Genomic DNA, 13819 nt, shown 5'->3' on the forward strand with positions numbered 1-13819 from the left:
ATATATATATATATATATATATATATTCAAAGGTTGTGACTTTTTCTTTATTTAAATTTTCATTTTTTTAAAAAACAGACAAAAATTGCATCGGTATAATTTTGATGTGTATCATAACACAACCCAGCCTCGCCACATGGCCGAGGTGCTCCAGAGCGAACCCCTGCGGCTCAGACTTGATATTCTACACGACAAATGACTGTAATTACGTGGGCTTGAACACTACACGTGCTATTTCAGGAACATTAATATTATCATTTAAAAGCCAAATATGAAAACAGGGGGATGAGACAGCGCTGCTGAGTTCTTCTGTTTCGTCTGTCGGAGAGAAGAAACAGTGTGCTGCCATGGTGGTAATTAAGAGACGAGCCCACAAGGGAAAGATTCCTGGGTTTTTTTTTTCTTTCCTTTTGCCAAGCTGCAATAAAAAAAATGGGGTCGTGGGGGGTGGGGAGCTGTGTGTGTGTGGGGGGGGGGTCTGATGGGCATGCTGTGTTACATTCGTAGAAAGAGTACACTTTGGTTCCCAACTGAAATTGGCTTCTCACTAGTCTGGCCTGGGCTTTGCTCTGCTCTATGTTTAGCTGTGGACGATGCCGGTGGTTTGGGCTCTACGCTCAGCTGCAGCTCTGGTGCACAGAGCGCCCACCTCAGTGTGTACTTAGACCTTTAGCGTGACCGTACTGTCCTTCTGTGTGTAAGTCTCCTGGAGTAACCATCGTTTTGGCCACTGTTAAACATAGGAAGAACGAAAGCTAAAAAAGACAGACACTAAAAATATCTCTGTGTTACAAAAGCTCAGGGTATACTGAAAAAAGTAAATAAAAATAAGCCAAGCCCAAAGGATTCAGTGGTTCGGTAAATATTACAAAAACACAAACCTGTTCTTTTCTATGATTGGTTAAGTCGGTGGTTCTCACACTTTGTGTAACCAGTGATCACTTTAACTGTAAAATAAAGTTTCAGTATGGATTCATTTCATGAATGTTACATACATTTTTCCAAATATATATATATACATATATATTATACTCAATCCTCTCTATACTCTACACTCTATACGCTATTCCTGAGCTTTCCACATTAGGTCTGAGTTGACTTGAGGTGCTTGGAGCCCTAAACATATTCATTCTGATTATGTGGGTGGTGATTTCCAGCACTGCGGGGGAAGCTAATAAACAATTTGGAGAGTAATCGGTGTTCCTCGGACACTGTTGCACAGGAGTTCGTTTATATCATGTTTTCCACTTAATGAAGGTTAGGACGTATGCAAGTGCAGATAAGAGCTTTTAATAAAGAGAGACAGGCAGACAAATCCAAAACACGAGACAAGAAACAGGCAATGGGTCAGGCGATCGGCAAACAGGCATAAACTGGGCAAGGCTAGAATCGAGAATGAGAAACGAGATCAAAGAACATGAAAGAAAATGAGGAACAGGGTACAATCGCTTGGTACGGTGATAACACTCAATACTTCTTGAAGTGCAAAGAGACACGAGGGGTTTAAATGACAAATGTAATCGGGGTGAAACACAAGACAGCTGAGAACAATGATGTAACACCTACGGCAAACAACCAGTGACAATACAGGGGCGGAGACAGGACCATAACAAAAGCATGTGTCGAAAGTAAACAAAGGCAATGTCACTGAAGACCCAAAACGTGCTTTTGCTAAGAGCTCACGCATCAGCTCGCGCTTCAGGTTTCCGAGCACACTGCATGCTTCAGCGCTAGCTCGAGGGGAAATCGTGACAGTTTATATTTTTCTCACAACGAAATAATAACAGGTGTAACAGGTGAATGAATATCAGTGCAAACATTCTTTCTAGCGGCTACGTGTCTAGAAAAATAGGTCTTATCAAGATCATCAAATCTTTCTTACATATAGGACTTTCCACACTATTATATAGATAATGTTGGTACATTTTTATATTTGGTGTCCGAGTGGGTTGGGAAGCCTGGTGCTGGTCAAACTCTCCATTTTGCCACGTTAAGATCCGTCGAGAACTGAATCTGGCAAGCTTTAAGAAGGTCTTGTTTCAGCTATATTAGTCAGTACAGAGAACTGGCATGGATATAAGATAAATCAGAGTAGGTTTCTGGTGCCCATGAGCCAGCGACTCTCTCAGTGTGAGCTCAGAGCCGCTCGAGCTCGGTGCTGTGTGGTCCTCATGCAGAGCCAAGCATTCTCCACCTCTGCTTTCCCATCAGCCCTTATGTTATGAGCTCCCCATCTCTAAAACTTCCTACTTTGATCTGAAGCTTTGACGACTTCCTTTGGCATCCATTTCCTACACACACGCACACACACACACAAAAAAAATGCTTGGTTCTGATTTTGCAGTCTTGCTGGAAATACATTCACCTGGCATGTGTGCGTAGATTTCGCAGCCAAGGCGTACACACTGCTTTACACTCACCTGTTTGTTTTTCAGTTGAAGACCCGAGAGTGATTTTGACCTGCAGGTCATTTGAATGTCTGAGACCTTTTTTCCGTACTCGGCGGTAAATGACTGTGGTTTCTCTAGTGCACAGGTATTTTTCTACTCATACCAGTCGTCGAACCTCAAACATGCTGTGCCTCTTTGAAGGGCTTAAAAAAGAAGATGGATGGCATGAGGTCAGCCTGGTGCCTGGCCTCACATATTCCGCTTCTCGGCCGTCCAACAGAAACGCTGGACACTCGGCACTCGTCCCTGTAAATCATACAGTTACAGGAAAAGTGTGTGTGGGGTTTTCTATGTGTTGGGGGGGGGGGGGTCGGGGGTTCGCTTGGCTGCCAACATGTGACACCCAATTTAACCTTTCTTTAGGGATTATTCGCACCCTCTTGTTTTTTTTGTTTTTTTAAAAATTATTTACAGAATATTTATTTAAATAATTAACCACCATCTCTCACAACATTGCAAACGTGTGTGCAGGTTACCATGGCGATCTGTAGGTCTAAAGAGTTAGGCCGTTGGCACTCGCGAGTGTTGTAAGCTATTCCGTCAGACACAAAGCAGACCTTGCTCGTGTTTATGCGATTACATAATCATGCTGAAAGACTGAGCGAGTGACAGAATACACGGAGAGAGCGTTAAATCAGAGACGAGCGTGTGCACTGCCATGAGGTATAGGAAAAGTTAAGAAGATATCTGGGTAGAAGCTTTGTGTGCCTGTGTGAGTGTCAGTAACGGCAGGGAGGAGTCGTCGAGACCACCTGGGGTGGGCCGATTGGATGTGATTCTCCTCAGGCTGGCCAGCAGCTGTGTGTTGTTCCAGTTTCCTTTTCTCCAGATTAATGTTAGACTCCATGTTACTGAGGTTCCCTTGTTCAGTCGGCGCTGAGGCGCTGGGTGGGTCTACTCCCTCTGCCAATCTATGAGTATGACAGGGAAACTACAGCAATAATAAAAACACATTGGCCTAGTTTTGGAGAGGAAGCGCAGAAACAACACTCTTGGCCGTGGCATCCAAAATCATGCTTCTCGCAGCGATCCACGTTGTGTCTTCACGTGAATTTCGTCCAGCCGTGAAACACTTTCTATTAATCATTTCCTCCTGTAGGAGCAGAGAACTGTTCCAGAGAACTGTTGCACTCTTAATAAAGAGCTACACTTGTAACTCTATCCGCACTCATGAGAAATAAACAGTGTCCAGCCTTCATGTCCACGTGAACGAGGACAGACATGAAGCGTTTGTTAGTCAGATCTGGTGCCACTCATCAAAGCGTGTGCTAAATGGCTGAGGAGAGATGCAATCTGTTCTTTATTTAAAGGATCCTGCCTTTATGAAGGAATCATAAAAGCAGAATTGTACTGTAAAAAACAAAACAAAAACAAAAAAAACGCTTCCACATGTGCGCACAGTTTGCTGCGAAGACTGCGAGTCGAACTTGACAGATATGGAAAAGATTCGAGCGAATATATAATACGAGTCTTTTAAGCAGACTGTTTGAAGCCTAGAATTAATTCTGGTTTTGCTAATCGGATTAGAACCAGAGATGTTCCTAATTACTCCGAGCCCACTTCAGAATGGAAGTTGTCACTTCATATGTGTTTAAATCCCTGTGAAATGCAAATTACTGTGTAGTGGGAGAAAAAAAAACCTTTTTGAACGGGTTTCTGCTTGGTGTGTGGCGCAGTGTATGATGTTTTGGCACTTCATTTCTTAACGCTAAATTCATTTTAAGATCTCTTCATGATTACTTTGTATTAATGCCATTGCACCATATATAGTATGAGCAGATAGTTCTCGCATTAATTCACATTCTGCTCTGTTTTTACTCATGTGTCCTTCACAAACGCTTGATAAGAAAAGACAACGACTCAAGTGTGAGTGTTACAAAGCGCTGACACTAGAGACTCCTTCCATTAATGTTAAATAAACTCCCCGTTTCGGAAAGCCTCACCATATCGATGGTTATACCTTTTTCTTTGGTAAATAATAACATTTAAAAGAAACTCTATCTGGTAAATGAGCCGTTACTATAGAAACGATGACGTATTAGAACGAGCTCATTAATGTAAACCTGTCGTTCATATTACCGCAGGAACTGCTGTCCGAGCCGCTGTTATACACAAGTAATGCACGCCTCCTGACCAATCAGATTCAAGAATTCAGCATTCAATATCATACACATCATTTATGTTAATTTTGTTACTTGCCATTTTTGAACTTATTCTATACACTTTTTTTCCCTCCCTGCAATACTAAAACCTGTCATGTGATTCAGTAAGTAAACAGTCTACTTTTATTCTAATTTTGGTCATTTGCATTTCGCATTTCAAGGATACAACCCACAGACTAATTTGAATAAATTGTGTGTGTGTGTGTGTGTGTGTGTGTGTGTTTTAAATGTTAATAGTTTATTGCTGATTCCTGGTATCCTGTATCCCTCCTGAGCCAGTGGGATTAAGAGAAACCTTACAGTTGATCCTTCTCTGTCAAGCCTCACAGCGCTTTTGGAAAAGTCTGTAATGCTGGACACAGTGTCTGAGTTCCGCTCTATATTTAGTGTATTCTTGTAGCTCTGTTCACGTTTGGAGTCTGTTTCAATGCCAAATTATGTTTCTGGACCTTACTTTACTTTTGGATTTTACAAGAATTACTAAAAACTGTCATTATTATTATTATTATTATTATTATTATTATTATTATTATTAAATATGAATCCTACCACTATGCCCCTTGAAACACTTGAAAACACTGCAAAAAAAACCCCCCAAAACTCCACAGAGGTAGAAATCAATATTGTGCCACTTATTCATGTCTGTTTAGAACACATTAGCTTTTCAATAATAATGTATTCAGTTACAGCTCTAAGAGGGATAAAGAGGAATGAATCTTACATGAATTTGTGGTTTAACCCCTGCTATTAGTACCTTTGTGTGGCGAAAAAAAAGAAGAAAATTCTGCTGTGGAATAAAAAGCCCAAAAGAAGCGTTTTCATGTTAAGCCAGACTTCAACAGCATCGAATTGTACATTTCATTGCTCTCTCTCTCTCTCTCTCTCTCTCTCTCTCTCTCTCTCTCTGTAAAAGCCAATAGAAACTAGTTTAAATTTCAGCGACATTAAACAACAATGGCAGCAATTTTACATGCTGTTTTTTGTAAAAAAAAAAAAAAAAAGGATCAGATTAAGAACCTGAATCCTTCTCTGAAGCTGTTAAGTCTGTCTGTCTTCTTTTTCTTCAATTTTTTTTTTTTTAAAGTGATTTCCCTGGTAAAACTGATGCATCGTTTGGCCTGCTGCGTGTTGTATGGTACTGTGTTCTTTGCCACTCTCCTTATTCCCTCTCGGAGCAGCACAACTTTCTTAGTGGCCCCTTAAGTCCCAATTTTGCCTGGAAAACTCTGTGTGCGCCTGGCGCCTTCCTCTGTGGCCCAGCTCCTGCTTGGCTGTCCCCAGAAGAGTGGAACAAAGAGGCTGGAATTACAGAATGCTGCCGGAGCCTAATCTCCCAGGACACCTCTATGCATGGAAACTACTGTAAACTGCTGCAAGAAAAACAGCACCTTACACTGGAAAGCACGATGAACTCTAATAGTAAGGCTTGTGTACAAATCTTAATTGAGTTTTGTATCATTTTGAATAATAATGCCTAAATAAACTAATGTTTATTAAAGCTCCAGAGTCCACGGTTTGATCCTGAGCTCGGGTTACTGTCTGTGTGGAATTTCAACAAGGCCTCCTATTCTATACATATCAGTCTAACACAATTCTGCAGGTAGCTTATTATGTACATATTCATATACCCGGACTAAAAAACTTTTACCTAAATGATTCTATCCATCCATCCATTTTCTGTACCGCTTATCCTACACAGGGTCGCGGGGAGCCTGTCCCAGGCACGAGTCGGGGGACACACTTGATGGGGTGCCAACCCATCGCAGGGCACAATTACAAACTACAGACAATTTAGAGATGCCAATCAGCCTACGACTCATGTATTTGGACCGGGGGAGGAAACTGGAATACCCGGAGGAAACCCCCAAAGCACGGGGAGAACATGCAAGCTCCATGCATGCTGGGCAGAGGCAGGAATTGAGCCCCCAAACCCTGGAGGCAAACGTGCTAACCACTAAGCCGTTGTGCCCCCCACAATTAGTAACCTTATTCTTATAATGTAATATAAGCATAATACAGTATGTCTTGAAATGTAAGGCTTTGGCAGTCAGGAATCAGTCAACTGCTGAAAGATTTCCAGGAGATTAAAAAAAAATCAACATCATGTTGCTATGCAGCACAACATCACCAGTGCCATTGTCTGATTTGCACCGATAGCCATCTCAGAGTGACGTCGACAGCAAACGGCGATGTTATTTGTGTAGAGTACAGCTGGGGGCATGCAGACAGTGGTAAGGGTGTGGTCATCAGAGTGTGTGTGCCAGATGGTATTAAGCTGTTGTTTTGTGTGTGTGTGTGAGAGAGAGAGAGAGACAATCTTTTCACCGTATCTGGTGCTTGTCTGATGAGTTCTAGATGTTGCATATAAGAAAAGAGGGGATTCCCTGAGGGCCAGACAGGCTGTATTGGATAATACCATAATGACAGAGTAAACTCTCCATGAAGCCAAGAGAACACCACAAATGCCAAGCCCAGACCAGCCGCTATCTGCACGTATGTGTTTGTGTGTGTTGTGGCTGATGTTTCACAGCTCTGAACATTTCGGCGTGTTTTTCACTGGTGTATGTTTCCACAGTAAGGCAGCGTGCCCCCTCACTGACGCACACACTCCTTCCTCCTGGCTCGAGTGCTCCGACTACTCCTTACTGCAGTGCTGGAGGAGGACTCTACTGTAAATGTCAACCCTGCTGAAATACTGGAGTCGGTGATTCACACACCCAATTTTAACCAGTGACTCCAAAAACTGACTGCAGATAAGTTTAAATTTAGTCCTGCGCCGTGCTTTAATCTGCGTCTTTGATTTGTGCTTCTTGTGCAAACTCCTCGCTGGGTTGTTTCTCAGTGCTTAAGGCAGAATGTTAGACATTAAGGTGTCTCATGTCCAGATGAATGCAAATTAGAGAGAAGGAACAGGATGTGCAGAGCCAGGAAGTCTCCTGGGTCCCTTTAATGGAGTAACAGAGAGGTATCACATGGCAGCGATTTTTTATGTTAGACATATGAAGTTGCTCTTAAGCATGCCCCTCACCCAAAATGTAGTCATGCATACCATAACTTTCTAGATTAGTTGGCTCATGAATTTACATGAAGACTAGATCCTGTGCATACCTCCAAAATACAATCCAAGAAATAGGTTTAATAATCTTATGTGTGGTTTATTGTAATCTTAAAGTAGGAAATACTAGATAAATTTGACTAAATTCAAGATATTTTCACTTGCTAAGATTTTTTGGGCATATATTAGGTGGACATATTAGGCGGATGTTTATAGATTACGATTCCCTCACCTGTCTCACAAATCACTCCTTCTTTAATGCATTTGGTCTCTCTCTCTCTCTTAGCATTCTTTCTGTCGTCCAAACCAACATGTCTGACAATAGCTATAGTCAGAGTAGTCTCTATCACATCTGGGCTGCAGAAGGTGCCTGGCCATCCAGAATAGAGCTAGAATCACCAGCATGACTCCAGATCACTGTCTTCCCCAATCCTTATGTACTCATAACTCAGAAAAACCTAAGTCCTGACATGGAAAAGTGCAGGGGAACGGCTATTCAGCTTGAATTCTGAGGCAACATTCACCTTGCCTGAGTTCTCTGATATAAACACATCTGATGTCACGACAATATGGCGGTGCACATCCAACCACTTTCCATACCGCTTATCCTACACAGGGTCATAGTGGGCCTGGAGCCTATCCCACAGAACTCTGGACAGGGTGCCAACCCGTCGCAGGGCACAATCACACACTACTGACAATTTGGAAATGCCAATCAGCCTACAGTGCATGTCTTTGGACTAGGGTAGGAAACTAGAGTACCCGGAGAAAACCCCCAAAGCACGGGGAGAACATGCAAACTCCATGCGCACACAGGGCAGAGGCAGGATTTGAACCCCCAACTCTGGAGGTGTGAGGTAAATGTGCTAACCACATTAAATGTCATCAACCTACATTAAATGTCATTTCTTCATTAATTGAGAGCTTCTTACGAAGATAGAATTCAGACACCAGCCATACAGATGTCATCTTGATCTAGGCATCCATGCTTTTTCAAGCCAAAGCCCTGGAACACTTTTAGATCGGATTGCCGGATCCTGAGTTCCAAGTACTATGCTGGATTCTAGCATTATAGCTGTAAAATAACTCTGGATCATGGGGGACAATAAAAGAACTGACAGTGCAATGTGTGTTAGATGCCAATACCATTTATATTTTTCTACCTATATGTGTACTCTAGTTTTACTTCTAATCTTGTTCATTCCTCTGTCTAGGATTATTTCCACCCGTTTCTGCCAGGGCTGTGGAATGTGCGTTACGGAGCCTAGGCAGTAAATACGGCTCCCAGTGAGCATTAACAGCTCTTGCTTCAGACCTTCACCCATCACTTTTGTTATGATGAATTGGGTCATCCTAAACTGTATCATGTGTTTTTTGGATACACAGGACACCTGGGATCTATTTCCCCTCATTGTTGTTAAATAAATGAATCATTACTGTGCTGGTACTCCACAGGCGAGACAGTAAGATCAAATCTAAACGAAATATTCTGGTGAGTTGTAATTTGAAAGCTTGGTAACATCCATTATGTACACACCCAGAGCTAACACACAAAAGTTGTTGTTTAAAACACCACAGGAAGGAGTGATGTGACCCTTTAGGGCTGTGCGTTTTCTGTGGAAGCCTCGATATATTAGTGAGTCTAGAAGCTGCTGGGGTCAACAGTCTGCTGCCCCGACCACACTCTCTCTCCTTCTCTCTCTCGCTCTCTCTGACTCTCCAGTGCTCTAAACCTCAGCCATCACCACAAATGGTCTCCACTGTGCCAACACACACAGGGCATAACTCACAGTCTGCTCCTTATTTTTGCCATGCTGCAAACTCTGTGGGGGTGACACTCCGCCCAACGAGGGCGGGATTCCATGTGTGGCTAAAATTGGTTACACTTGTGGTGTTTTTGAGGTGGTGCTGATGTCATAACCATGCTGTCATCCTGGGATAAAGCCTCCAATAGGACAGTGGGAGGAAGAGGAGGCTTACGATAGGTCCGTGTCAAGAAATGGACAATTCAGACACTCGTGGACAATGCTCTGACTGCCTGAGATTCACTGAGTCACTGAGATACAATGAGTGGTTGTACAAAGACCATGTAGTGTTGTAGAGAAAGCACTTTTTTGGCTTCTGTGTGTGTGTGTGTGTGAGAGAGAGAGACAAAAAAAGTGTCTGCTCTATTATTAGCAGTAGTGGGCACTCTTGTTCCTCAGCCTATGTGTATGTTTGGTATCTGTGGTGGCGGTCTGAAACCAGTAGTTTTCACTTGTTACTAGACCAAAGAGAGGGGAAAAAAATCACATCTGACTCATAATTTTGGCACTGGGTTTCTGTGCGCTGTCTTTTCTCTCTTTGCTTTTGGAGTTTTATGGCAGTGTAGCATCTGACACTGGAATTGACAGTAGTACTGTATATTGATGACTACATGTTGATGTTTGATATTCATAAAGTATACCATCTCTAAAATCGACAGGACTGACGGAGAGCTACCTCTAAGTAAGAATACCATTGCAACATACTGTATATACATGAACTGGCAAATAAATCTCAACTTTCATGATTAAGAATTGAGTGAATGTTTCATTGATACTAAGTTTTAATGCTGCAGTTGTTGTACGTCTTGTACACATTTATTCCATTCCACTTTAATGTTTTCAGTTTAATAACTAAGGCTTTTCTTATTTGGGATACATTTGCATATATGTACTCGGTAATACCTTGTTCTGATTATCCGAATCCAAATCCAGTAGTCGGTACGAGGAAGGTGGCCTTATGAGAGAGTGTCGAATGGGCCTATTTTTTTCTATTTTAGAGACCCCCCTCAGACAGCAGCATAAATGCAGCTGGCTTCAATTGCAGCTCAGAGAAGGAAAAAAGACAAAACAAGACCCCACAAAGTTTAACGGAAACAATCTGGGCTCCATAGCATCAAGAGTTGGCATTTTCTACAGACAGCAGTCTACACATATAGAATACATACAAATACCCTTAAAACCACCAAAAATCTGTCCAATCATGTTTTGGTTGATATCAAAACCTGCTGGGTGTTCCCAGGGGTGGCTGTTTACTCCCAGTGCACTTCCCAAACACCATTGTAGGGTAATAGTATATGGGATTTTGGACAGTTTCACTACTTTTCCTAAAAACTAAATATGGTACTGACGCCATGTTGAGTGAGATGTTCATTTTCTTGAGGCTGTTGCTTTAAGTGGTTCTGTCATTTATTCCATAGGAAATATACACAATCAGCCATAACATTAAAAGCACCTGCCGAATATTGTGTAGGTCCCGTTTGTGCCACCAAAATAGCTCTGACCCGTCGAGACATGGCCTCCACAAGACCTCTGAAGGTGTGCTGTGGTATCTAGCACCAAGATGTTAGCAGCAGATCCTTTAAATCCTGTAAGTTGTGAGGTGGGGCCTCCATGGATCGGACTTGTTTGTCCAGAACATCCCACAGACGCTCGATCAGATTGAGATCTGGGGAATTTGGAGGCCGAGTCAACACCTTGAACTCTTTGTCATGTTCCTCAAACCATAGGGAATATTTACAAGTACTCAATGCATGGCAAGTAGAGAACTAGAGATCAGTCTTTCTTCTTCCGTTTCATGAATGTACTGTCTTCAACCAAACTCCTGTGGTTGGTCTTCCCTCTTACACAGTCCCCACCTAGATCGCAGTCTGATTTCAGGAATGGCTACTCCACTAGGACTGCCCTGTTTTGGACATCAGCAAGACATGTCAGCAAGTGTTCAGTTCTCATAATGCTGGATTAATCTGCAGCATTTCATTCTGCCCACTGTCAGAAGCTCCTGTCAGGGGGGCACACTGGCTTGGTGGTTAGGACATTTTCCTTCCACCTCTGCGATTGGGGGTTTGAATCTTGCCTCCGCCCTGTGTGCATGGAGTATACATGCATCTTCGGGTGTCACCCCCATTACAGAAACAAATTGTCAAATTATCCATGGTGTGTGAATGCGTGTGTGATTGTGCCCTGTGATAGGTTGGCACTCTGTCCAGGGTGGTCCTGTGTGCCCCGAGTACCCTGGGATAGGCTCCAGGCTTCACTGTGACCCTGTGTAGGATAAGCGGTACATAAAATGACTGGATGGCTGGAAGCTTCTCTCATGTAGGTGCAAGAAGTTAAGGCAACACCAAGTGAGAGACTGTTGACTTACTTTATTCTTGCTACACTGACTCGTCCTTCCCATCAGAGGATACCTTAGTCTTAGCATGTATTTCAGCTTGCCTTACAGATATCTTTGCCGGGATGAAGAAGCCCTACCTCTGATCTTCAACATAGAGCTTCTTGTCATTCAAGCAAGTCCCATGATCCAACAAACATCAAGTTTTGTTCACTGTCATTACTACCATCAAGGTCTGCTAGGGGTTACAATCAATGACCAGCTTGCCTCTATAAACCACAAGGCATTGATTTGCCAATGTTTCAGGTTTGCTCTATTTAATGCAGTATAATATCACGTGTTACGACTCTAGGGGCTGTGATGCTTTTAGCAACTTTGATTGAATGACTGGCTATTCTCCTCACTTATGAGATGGGGTGTGTGTGTGTGTGTGTGTGGGGGGGGGGGGGGTGTAGGGGATTGGGCTGTCTATATAACAAAGACAGTGACAGGAAATAGGGGCTGCTTTAGCTTCTGGTGTGGGTTTCCTTCTGTGTTCCCAGACTTCCCTTGAGTAGAACTCGCCGGGTCTGGCCTGGTTGCTAACACTCTGGCTGGTAGATTGTTTTGTCTAACTCGCAAGTGACTGTTGTTTTGTGACTGGTGTGTGTAGCGATAAACACATAGAGGAGTAAGATGAAACTCCAAAATATCCTAAGAATATTGTATACCATTGTAGATCAAATTTGAGGGAGGACCTTTAGTAGCTGATCAATTTAGTAAGTATTGTTCTGGCTTTTTCTTAGGTCATTTAAACATTTTATAACTTTGTCCACTGTCATCTGTACAGACTATGACAATTTGAGAGTCAGTATCTGATCACAAATTGAAATTCCAAAAACTTTCCTGAAATGTGAGATAGATTGGCTGTATTTACCCCTGCAGTAGTACTGACTCCATGTTAGAAAATAAAATCAATAAAAACACTTCCACATCATTTTGGTAAAATTGATTTATGCTTTTGAAAAGCAAAGTCATTCTACTGGTTTTCACCGGCCGTCAAACATATAGTTTTATTCATAAGGGTTTCTTAATCCTTGATCTTTTTGGGTTTCCTTTTCATTATTTTGTTTCTTCTCTCCGTTCTACTGTATTTCAAACTATGAAACAGAAGGGATGCTGTTCATCCTTTTTTTTCTGTAGCATATTCAATTCAGTATGACTTTTTTCAACTGCAGTGCCAAAGATTTTTTTGTATTAGAAAAGAAAAAAAAACCCATCGCAGTGGTTCCTTCATCTTAATCAGCTTGTTTAAAATACAGACTGCAGGGCTAGAATTTTGACGCCAGTCTTATTCATGTGGAAGGTTCAACCCAGTAAAGCATTTCCTCTGCTGGATTTAATAGAGGAAATCAAACTCCTGTTTGCTCAAGCCACATTTCTCCACAGAGTTTAATTAACCTAATTGTGTTCATTTTCCCCCCTCGATGTTAAACAGTCATTGTGGAGTTGTACTCATTATCTCCCACCTCCGTTTGAGCTACTGCTCTGTCTAGTCCTGAGCAAAAGCGAATAAAAACCCACATAATAAAACAGAAAGAAAGTGCAATTAAACCTCAATTACACTTCACTGTCATTTTATTCTTACAGTTTTGTTATGAAGTTGTCAGACACTCTACCACTCTCTAGACACTTGGGTTTTTAATGTGATTACCACAGAGTCCAAAGCTTCATTTCCCGTTCCAGTAAACGCCACATACAGCCGCTCACACTCAGCACAAGCTCACATTTACGCACACCCAAACTTGATAACACTCACGAAAACAACGTGCAAGCTGATTTACTAAACAGGTCTATGGAAGATTGTGTTTTTACTACATTTTTCTTTACACCATAAAGTACACTAAACAACTATATTATCCCAGTGATAGAGATGAAGTGATAGCAAATGTGGTCCTACTTTATCTTGTCCATGATGACCATTTGGCATCTATTGCTAATATCAGAAGGTCAGAAGAACCAAAACTAAAATGCTG

At 42.1% G+C, this 13819-nt stretch overlaps 1 long non-coding RNA gene across 2 annotated transcripts; it reads left to right on the forward strand.

Moving 5' to 3' along the window:
* The first annotated feature begins 4827 nt into the window (after positions 1 to 4827).
* LOC128618715 (uncharacterized) lies at positions 4828 to 8659 on the forward strand. 2 transcript variants are annotated; one of them, XR_008387778.1, is made up of 3 exons: positions 4828 to 6212; positions 6312 to 6843; positions 6968 to 8659. It is a non-coding gene; the product is annotated as an uncharacterized LOC128618715 (long non-coding RNA). The 2 variants fall into 2 exon arrangements; XR_008387777.1 differs by having other exon boundaries at positions 4828 to 6031; positions 6112 to 6212; positions 6312 to 8659.
* Positions 8660 to 13819: the final 5160 nt, after the last annotated feature.

The sequence above is a fragment of the Ictalurus furcatus genome, chromosome 14 (genome assembly GCF_023375685.1).
Source record: "Ictalurus furcatus strain D&B chromosome 14, Billie_1.0, whole genome shotgun sequence".
NCBI lineage: Eukaryota > Metazoa > Chordata > Actinopteri > Siluriformes > Ictaluridae > Ictalurus > Ictalurus furcatus.